General features: G+C 48.4%; 1 protein-coding gene across 4 annotated transcripts in view; it reads right to left on the bottom strand.

Moving 5' to 3' along the window:
• Positions 1–4,158: 4,158 nt before the first annotated feature.
• The window catches only part of ARSG (arylsulfatase G), a 147,242-nt gene continuing 141,505 nt past the window's right edge, over positions 4,159–9,895 (bottom strand). Inside the window, exon 16 of one of the 4 annotated variants that reach the window (XR_012896913.1) lies at positions 4,159–4,714. The gene's annotated coding sequence lies outside the window, so the exon portion shown is untranslated. The remainder of the gene's footprint in view (positions 4,715–9,895) is intronic. The other 3 variants (XR_012896914.1, XR_012896916.1, XM_075903982.1) reach the window with 3 other exon arrangements.

Raw genomic sequence — 9,895 nt, 5'->3', positions numbered from 1 at the left:
GCCCTGTCCTGTCCCTGCCGTGTGCAGCTCTCAGTGCGGCTCCCCCTCGCCGGTGCGCGCTGCTGCTGCTGCTGCTGCCATGCGCGGCATTAGCCGGTGAGTGGGGAGGACGCCTGGGCATGACGTGACATCACGGCTTGGGACTTTAAAACTCCTCGGCACTGCGTTGCGCTGCATGGCATCTGTGGGTTCGGAGTCCGGGGCCCGAGCACAGACTCCAGCCCCGCAAAGTGGAAGACAGAAGGTAGGGGAGGGGGAAAACTAGGGGAAGAGGGTGGGAGAGGAAGGGGCTTGTGCGGGGGAAAGGGGAGAAGAAGGGATTTGTGCGGGGGGAGGGGGGAGGGGTGACAGAGGAAGGGGCTTGTGTGGGGGCAGGGATGGGAGAGGAAGGGGTTTGTGTGGAGCGGGAGGGGGAAGAAAGGGGAAGGCACCAAGAGACAGGATGGAGGAGAGACAAATGCTAGGGGGCCAAGTGCAGACAATGAGGAAAAGGGCAGGAGGGGAGGTGTCAGTGGGAGGGGGGACAGGGTGATGCTGGGAGAGGAGAGGAGATGGAAAGGTCATTGAGGGCTAGAGAGGGGAGGAGGAGGTGCTGGGAGAAGGCTTGAAAGAAGCGGTGGGCATGAGAAAGGTAGGGATAGAGTAAGTCATGTGTGAGGGCACAGAGGGGCAGGAGAGGAATGGGGGCAGTAGGTGGTGAGGGGGTGGGCATCAGGGAAAAAGAGGGCAAAGGGGGCAGGGGCAGTGAGGGAACAGGGAGGCACCAGGAGGGTGCAAGGCTAAGGGAAGGTGCAGGTGCCAGGGGATTCTGGGGTGAAGCAGAAGGGCAGACACCTGCAGGGGAGGGACCAGGACCAGAGGAGAGAGGCAGGGCAGGTGGGTAGAGGGAGGTGTTAGAAGAGCGGATGAGGAGGAGTAGCTCACATGATCAGAGTGGGGCTACTGGAGGAGTGGGCACAGGGAGGAGAGAAGGGCTGGTGGAGGGGGGCAGGTTGCAGAAGGGCTGAGGGCAGTGAGAAGGGCAGGAGTCAGGACAGCAGAGGAGGGTGAGGAGTTGGGGGGCAGCAGGCACCAGGGGAGCTGATGGAGCAAGGGGAGGAGACATGGCAGCAGAGAGAAAAGGTCGAGGTTTATAAAATATGTATTAATAACTTGGGTGCCACAGTGGCACATCCAAACAAGCCACATGAACTCAGTGCAGGTGCACAACACAAAATCCATTCTGCTCATGGGAGGGAACTCTTAGGCTATGTCTACACTGGTGGCTTCTTGCGCAAGAACACGTCCACACTGCCATGTGCGATCTGTGCTTTTGTGCAAGAGCATCCATGGCAGTGTGGACGCTCTTTTGAGCAAGAAAGCTCCAATGGCCATTTTAGCCATAGGGGTTTCTTGCGCAAGAAATCCCTGCCGAGCATCCACACTGCCCCTTGCGCAAGAGGGCTTACACCTGTTAGAAAAGAGTATAGCTCTTGTGCAAGACACCCTCTCTTACCACGCCTACTGTAAATTTCCTTGCGCAAGACAGGTGGGCAGTGTGACTGCTCTGTGGGTTGTTGCGCAAGAACAGCTGTACTTGCGCAAGAAGCCGCGAGTGTAGACATAGCCTCAGAGGGAACACTTCCCCCAGCCTCTCTGCTCCTGAGTTAACGTCACACGCGTTGGGTTAATGCAATTGCAGGATAGTTGCATGAGAGGGGTTTGGTGGGGCCAAACTAATCCCTGTTGATAGGAGGATGATGGGAAAAATCCTTTGATAGGGGTGACATGACACCTTTTACTTCTGGTCATGTGTCCATCTTGGCCTGAGCGTGTTACCTCCAGAGGCCTGGTTAACAGGAGTCAGAGGGTGTGGCTAATGGGGGTCGGGGCATGGTTAAAGGGGGTCAGAGGGTGTGGCTAATGGGGGTCGGGGCCTGGTTAACGGGGGTCAGAGGGTGTGGCTAATGGGGGTCGGGGCCTGGTTAACGGGGGTCAGAGGGTGTGGCTAATGGGGGTCGGGGCATGGTTAACGGGGGTCAGAGGGTGTGGCTAATGGGGGTCGGGGCATGGTTAACGGGGGTCAGAGGGTGTGGCTAATGGGGGTCGGGGCATGGTTAACGGGGGTCAGAGGGTGTGGCTAATGGGGGTCGGGGCATGGTTAACGGGGTTCAGAGGGTGTGGCTAATGGGGGTCGGGGCATGGTTAACGGGGGTCAGAGGGTGTGGCTAATGGGGGTCGGGGCATGGTTAACGGGGTTCAGAGGGTGTGGCTAATGGGGGTCGGGGCATGGTTAACGGGGGTCAGAGGGTGTGGCTAATGGGGGTCGGGGCCTGGTTAACGGGGGTCAGAGGGTGTGGCTAATAGGGGTCGGGGCCTGGTTAACGGGGGTCAGAGGGTGTGGCTAATGGGGGTCGGGGCATGGTTAACGGGGTTCAGAGGGTGTGGCTAATGGGGGTCGGGGCATGGTTAACGGGGTTCAGAGGGTGTGGCTAATGGGGGTCGGGGCATGGTTAACGGGAGTCAGAGGGTGTGGCTAATGGGGGTCGGGGCATGGTTAACGGGGTTCAGAGGGTGTGGCTAATGGGGGTCGGGGCATGGTTAACGGGGGTCAGAGGGTGTGGCTAATGGGGGTCGGGGCATGGTTAACGGGGTTCAGAGGGTGTGGCTAATGGGGGTCGGGGCATGGTTAACGGGAGTCAGAGGGTGTGGCTAATGGGGGTCGGGGCATGGTTAACAGGGTTCAGAGGGTGTGGCTAATGGGGGTCGGGGCATGGTTAACGGGAGTCAGAGGGTGTGGCTAATGGGGGTCGGGGCATGGTTAACGGGGGTCAGAGGGTGTGGCTAATGGGGGTCGGGGCATGGTTAACGGGAGTCAGAGGGTGTGGCTAATGGGGGTCGGGGCATGGTTAACGGGGGTCAGAGGGTGTGGCTAATGGGGGTCGGGGCATGGTTAACGGGGGTCAGAGGGTGTGGCTAATGGGGGTCGGGGCATGGTTAACGGGGTTCAGAGGGTGTGGCTAATGGGGCATCACCAAAAATTATACAAATCTGCCGCCCCTGCCAGCTCCGGAGGAGGAGTGCGTCGGCTGCCTGCGCCACAGGAGGTGAGTTTAGTGCAGGGTTTTCTGTGCCGTGTGAAGGGGGTGTGTGTGTGTGCGGGGGATTTTTTCGGCTCCACCAAATGCCAGCAGCTCTGGTTCCCTGAGCAAATCACTCTGCCTCTCTTCAGGCCCAGAGTCAGCCTCTCTTCTGAGCTCCGTCCCAGGCAGCATTTCCCAAACAGCCACAATTACTCAGTTACTCCTGTGCAGGCTCTTCTCAGTCACAGGCACAGCCAGAGTCTCTCCCCTCCAGAGATAATCACCAACAGCCCCTGAAGCAGACTGCTATATCAAAGCCCCAGCAGGCTCTCAGTAGCAGCCTCTAGCTTCCAGCAGCAGCTCCTGGACTGGAACAGGCTCCCCACCAGTAATCAGACTCCTTTCTCCAAATTGGAGCCCATCAACTTTCTCCTTGCACTGTCTGGAAGAGAGCAACCATTTCCCTCCTTTTTTCCAAGGCGTCATGGGAGTTGTAGTCTCTAGGGGCTTATCTAGGCTACGCAGAACAGTTGAAAGAGGATATGCAAATTCTGCGGGAATTTGCATCTCCTCTTTTGACTGTTCCGCATAGTCTAGATAAGCCCTAGGGCTAGATTGCAGCACAAAGGATCCTCCCAGTAAAAGTCAGAGGCTTCTATATAGGGGCTCATCTACATTGGCCCCTTTTCCGGAAGGGGCATGTTAATTTCAGAGATCGTAATAGGGAAATCCGCGGGGGATTTAAATATCCCCCGCGGCATTTAAATAAAAATGTCCGCCGCTTTTTTCCGGCTTTTAGAAAAGCCGGAAAAAAGCATCTACACTGGCCCCGATCCTCCGGAAAAAGCGCCCTTCAAAGTAGGAATAAGAGACTCCGGAAAAGGGCGCTTTTTCCGGAGGATCGGGGCCAGTGTAGACGCTTTTTTCCGGCTTTTCTAAAAGCCGGAAAAAAGCGGCGGACATTTTTATTTAAATGCCGCGGGGGATATTTAAATCCCCCGCGGATTTCCCTATTACGATCTCTGAAATTAACATGCCCCTTCTGGAAAAGGGGCCAATGTAGACGTAGCCTAGGAGTTTAGTAATGAGACATTAGATGGTTCATTTCAAAGATTAGCTTGATGCTCCAACCCTTGAAAACAGCAAACAAGACTGTAGGGAGAATGGCCATTTTTGTTTACTGACATTTATGGGAATTTTTTCCTTCCATTTCATTTTGTCTTGAGTTCATTTGCCTTAGGACGTGACTTGGAATCTTGGGATTGGATGAACCCACAAAATAATCCAGAACTCCATTGAAACAACCTTGCTTAGTCTGGTTTGAGGCTTAAGTCAGTTTTACACAGTACCCTCCCCCGAATCACGAGTCTCCTTTTCCCAGTCATAATTGTTGCTCTATTATTGTTTGGTTTGGGCCTGTGCCCTGTAACATTCCTAATATACCACTTGCTACAATGCAATGGGATGTTTTAGCTTACATCAAAGGAATTGAAGACAAGTCCTGCCCCGGTCTTTGGGGTTCAAAGATGTTGTTTGGTGAGCTTCTGTTGGAGATGGGGAACACAGGTGGATGGATACAAGGGGCCTCTTTCTCTCTTATGGGGCAATCCTGGATTGGATCAGCTTCAACAGCACCATCACCATTGCAGATGCTGCAAAAGACAAAGCATTTGTACTTGCATTTTCTGTTCTTTCAGTGCACTTACATCTTGCTCAGCCATACCCTTTTATTCAGGGTACGTCTACACAGCAGCGTTCATTGGGAATAACTGACATTATTCTGAAATAACAAAGAGTGCGTCTACACGGCAAGCCATTATTTCCAAATAATGGCAAGCTAGAGGACTTCTTACTCGGACTCCTGTAACCCTCCTCCTTGTAACACCCTTTTAGACACTTGAAAACTGCTATCATGTTCCCTCTCAGTCTTCTCTTTTCTAACATAAGCAAGCCCAATTCTTTCAGCCTTCCCTCAGAGCTCATGTTTTCTTTATTTTAGTCATTTTTGTTGCTCTTCTCTGGACCTTCTACAATTTCTCCACCTCTTTCTTGAAATGTGATGCCTAAAACTGGACACGATATTCCAACTGGGGCCTAATCAGCACAGAGTAGAGCAGAAGAATGACTTTTTGTGTTTTGCTCACAACACACCTGTTAATGCCTCCCAGAATCATGTTTGCTTTTTTTGCAACAGTGTCACAGTGTTGACTTATGTTTAACTTGTGATCCACTATGACCCCTAAATCGCTTTCTGTAGTGCTTCTTCCTAGACAGTCACTTCCCATTCTGTGTGTGTGATACGGATTGTTCCTTCCTAAGTGGAGTATTTTGCATTTGTCCTTATTAAACTTTATCCTGTTTTTACCTCCAACCATTTCTCTAGTTTGTCCAGATCATTTTGAATTTTGGCCCTATCTTCCAAAACACTTGCGACTCCTTCCATCTTGGTATCATCTGCAAACTTAATAATTGTACTCTCTGTGCCATCATCTAAATCGTTGATAAAGATATTGAACAGAATCTATTCCAAAGCAGACCCTCTGTGGAACCCCACTTGTTATGCCCTTCCAGCACTATTGTGAACTGTTAATAACTACTTAATTCCCAATTAAGAACACTTCTCTAGATGCCCCAAAAGGCACAACTGAGGAAGGAGGCCATATTAGTTAAAAAAATTCAACATGGTTGAGAGGAGAGATGAAAGCAGCTTTAAAACATTGTATATAAAACAATTAGAAGAAAGGTGAAGCACATGGTAATAAATGTAAACCAAAGGTAAGAATGTCTGGGGAAAATATGATAAAGTCGTAGCATGTGATCTCTTTCAGAGAGATTAGCAGAATGAAAGGAGTACAGTAATACAATAGTTTCTAAAGTTAGAGATTGTTAAATGAGCAGGTCCATGTAACTTGCATCCAAGAGTTGGAAGAGAGCTGGCTGCGGACATCTTTGGCCAGTGAGTGTTGATTTCACTCAGTCCTGGAATGCTAGGACTGTTCCAGAGGACTAGAAGAAATCTATTGTTGTCCCAGTGTTTAAGAAGGGTAAACAGTATGACCTGGGTAACTATAGGCCTGTCATTCTAACATTAGTCTCAGCAAGAGAATGGATTGGCTGTTATGGGGCACAATTAGTAAAGAATTAAAGGAAGGGAATGTAATGAATGCCCGTGAACATGGGTTTATGCAAAATAGATCCTGTCAGAATATGCTGACACCGTTTTTGGGAAGGTTTCAAGTTTGATTGATAAAGGAAATAGTGTTGATACAATACACTACGCTTAGACTCCTGTAAAACCTTTTTATTGAAAAAAATCTAGAAAAATAAAAAAAATTCCCTCCCATGCCATTCCGAAAGACAGAAATCTGGGGAGGGGCCATGTGACCCTGCATTCCCCCCATATGTTGCCTTGGGACGATGAGGTACCAAGAGGAGTGGGTCCATTTCAGAGGCCCAGCCAGGCATGCAGGATGAAGAGCACTAGGCAGCAATGGTTGGGTCAGGTCGGTCAGTCACCCTCAGCCCCATGTGAGAGAGGTGTACGGGAATAAGAGTGCGTCACCTCTCCTTGTGCAAGCCTTAAAGATAAGCAGGTAAATACAAAAACTCTAGCTAGGCAGTATTTCTTTGTAACAGGGGCTCAGGCAACTTGATGTGTAGTTCTGATTGATTGCCATTGAATTCACTTGAAAATGAGTAATTTTACCAGGTGTCCCATATTCAGCATAGGAAAATATGGTCACCCTAGCCTGGTCTGACTCAGCGGTGTTTGACATCTGTCAGAGTTGGTGATCATTTCTTGAGGCCACTTCCATCATCAATTATCTTACTGGCACGTAGAGTGTCTTCACCACAGAGGTGAAATACTAGCTGTAGGCAGATACTGCAAAGATTGGTCAACGCAGTTGCGACAGTGTTGGATGGCAAAACAGAAGTATGGTTGCAACTTGTATTACACAAATTTCAGTTGCTCTTGTGACTGGATTTTGCATGTGTATCATTTTAAAAACCTCCAAGGGTAAATTTTATCATCACCACCCCAGAAGTGTAAGCTTTTGATTATAGTGGCTAATCTGACAAAGTTCCTTAAAACCAGGCATGAAGTTTATCTGCACTGCTTCCTGGGTAGGCTCTACTCCCCTTTAGACAGCAGGGTTGACAGCCAGGGGCAAGGTGGGGGCGGGGGAGGGAGGGCTCCATGTCCCTGGAAGGGGCAGGGCCAAGGCAGTCAGCCCTTAGTGCCCCCTAGCCCGCAAAGTCATGCAGAGTGGTGCTCTGGTGGCAATTCAAAGGGGCCCAGGGCCACAGCTGCAAAGGCAATAGCAGGGACCTCCAGTCCCTAAGAACCACCGGGCCTGGGGCAATTACCTCTGTATCCCCCCAGGGCAATTACCCCTCTCCCCCTACCCTGGTCGGCAGCACTGCTTAAACTCTATGGACAATATGAGGTCATGTAATACAAGCTTTTCTATGTTTTTTAAAAGGCTTAATATTAATAGAAGTGTTTTCCTGAAATTCTATTCATTTTAACTCTTCCCCCTGCTGTGTTTCCCAATTAGCTCTGCCCTACAACGTTAGCTCAGCCTAAATACATCGCTCGGGGCTGTGAAAAATGTCACTCTGCGTGAGGTAATTAAGTCAGCCTAAGCCCCAGTGTAGATACCACTAGGGCGAGAGAAGAGTTCTTCCATACCTCCATCACTGTGGTAAGTGTGTCTATTGCAATGCTGCAGCTGTGCTGCTGGAGTATGCCTTGTGTAGACATACCCTTAATCTCTACATTGCATTGAGCATGAGAACCATTTGCCAGGCCAGGCCATCAGCATCACTGAGCTGAGTCCAAACCCATGTCAGCACGAGCTCAGAAATAATATTAAATTGGAGCTATTTGTTTTAACAGAAACTTTCCCTAACATAAACACTTTGTCAGAGACTGATCATTCCTGACATGTTTGTGGGTCTTTAATTCTAAAATACTGAAACAAGAGAGATTTAGGGACTAGATCCTGTGGAAAGGGATTCATCCAGGCATGTGGACACAAGCATCTGGAGTGATTTGTGGACCCATTCACAGGTTCAGAGATGTGCCTACAACCACTACTCTCATGGTACTCTTTCACGTACAGTGTTCCCACTGACATTAGCACTCACATGAGGATTAGTCATCTAATTAAGGGTTGGCAGGCTCTGTCTTCAAGTCTCAATACAGATGTTTATTTAACCATTAGTTTAGTTATATGAACTTTTAGAACATTTGTGATTTAGAAGCATGTTTTCCCTTTTCTTGGTGTTTTCTATTTAATAGGTTTGGTTCTACATGTGATATAAATCGTTTCATTCCAATGTGTAGGATTAATTGCTCTGCTAAGAAGTCTTAGAAGATAGCTGTGTTAGTCTACTTTTTAAAGTAGTCCTGCAGCACTTCAGAGACTAATTTTTATCTATCTATCTAGATAGAGAGAGGTTTGTATCATGAGCTTTGGTGGGCAAAACCCACTTCTTCAGATGAAACAAAAAACAGGACTATGTAGCACTTTAAAGACTAACAAGATGTTTTATTAGGTGATGAGCTTTTGTGGGCCAGACCCACTTCCTCAGATCAAATAGTGGAAGAGCCCACGAAAGCTCATCACCTAATAAACTTGTTAGTCTTTAAAGTGTGACATAGTCCTGTATTTTGTTTCAGCTACACTAGACTAACACAGCTACATTTCTTTTACTATTCTTCAGATGAGTTAGTCACATTGCATGAGTGCTAGTTGGCTTGACCCCACCAAGGTCACAATATACTTGGCACTTTTTACACCACCCTTCATCCAAGGACTTTAATTACTTATATGATGGCGAAGGATGGTCTTTGTTTTAAAGACAGTTGACTGGGACTCAGGTCAGGAGTTCTGGGTTTCTCAGATCTGCCATAGGCATCCTTTGTTTCCTTCGTCAAGTTACTGGATTTCTCTGTGCCTTAGTAAAATATAGATCAAAGTATTATTCCCCTTTTCCTACCCTTTCTTGGTCTAGTCTAGTCAGGTCCCACTTCTGCAGGGATTTACAGCTGTCCCTACAGTTTACATACATCAAGTGCTTCCTTTGAGTCAAAACAATGAGGAGTCCCGTGGCACCTTAGACACTCAGATTTATTTGGGCATAAGCTTTTTGTGGGCAAAACCCACTTCCTCAGATGTGGCTGCAGTTTCTCTGATGAAGTGGGTTTTACCCACGAAAGCTTATGCCCTAATAAATCTGTTAGGGTATGTCTACACTTGCACCCTCTTTCAAGAGAGGAATACAAATGCAGCTGAGCGAAATTGCAAATAAAGCGCGGATTTGAATTTCCTGTGATTCATTTTCATAATCGCGGACCACTGCTATTTCGAAATACCCTGTTTCGAAATAATAAACACCTTGTAGACTCAGTTATTTTGGGAGAAAACCCTTCTTCCGAAATAACTCTTATTCCTCATACAATGAGGTTCACCAGTTATTTGGGAAGAAGGGTTTTCTCCCGAAACAACCGCTATTACACAGTGTTTGTTATTTCGAAATAGAGTATTTTGAATTAGCGGCAGTCCGCGATTATGCAAATGAAGCATGGGAAATTCAAAACTGCACTTCATTTGCAATTTCACTCAGCTGCATTTGCATCCCTCTCTCGAAAGAGGGTGCAAGTATAGACATACCCTTAGTCTCTTAGGCTATGTCTAGACTGCAGGCTTCTTTCGAAAGAGGCTCTTTCGAAAGCATCTTTCGAAAGAGCCTCTTTCAAAAGATCGCGTCTAGACTGTAGGCGGATCTTTCGAAAGAGAAATCCGCTTTTTCGAAAGAGAGCACCC

This window comes from Pelodiscus sinensis, chromosome 20 (assembly GCF_049634645.1).
Source record: "Pelodiscus sinensis isolate JC-2024 chromosome 20, ASM4963464v1, whole genome shotgun sequence".
Classification (NCBI taxonomy): Eukaryota; Metazoa; Chordata; order Testudines; family Trionychidae; genus Pelodiscus; species Pelodiscus sinensis.
This window is presented reverse-complemented; position numbering and strand designations above follow the sequence as displayed.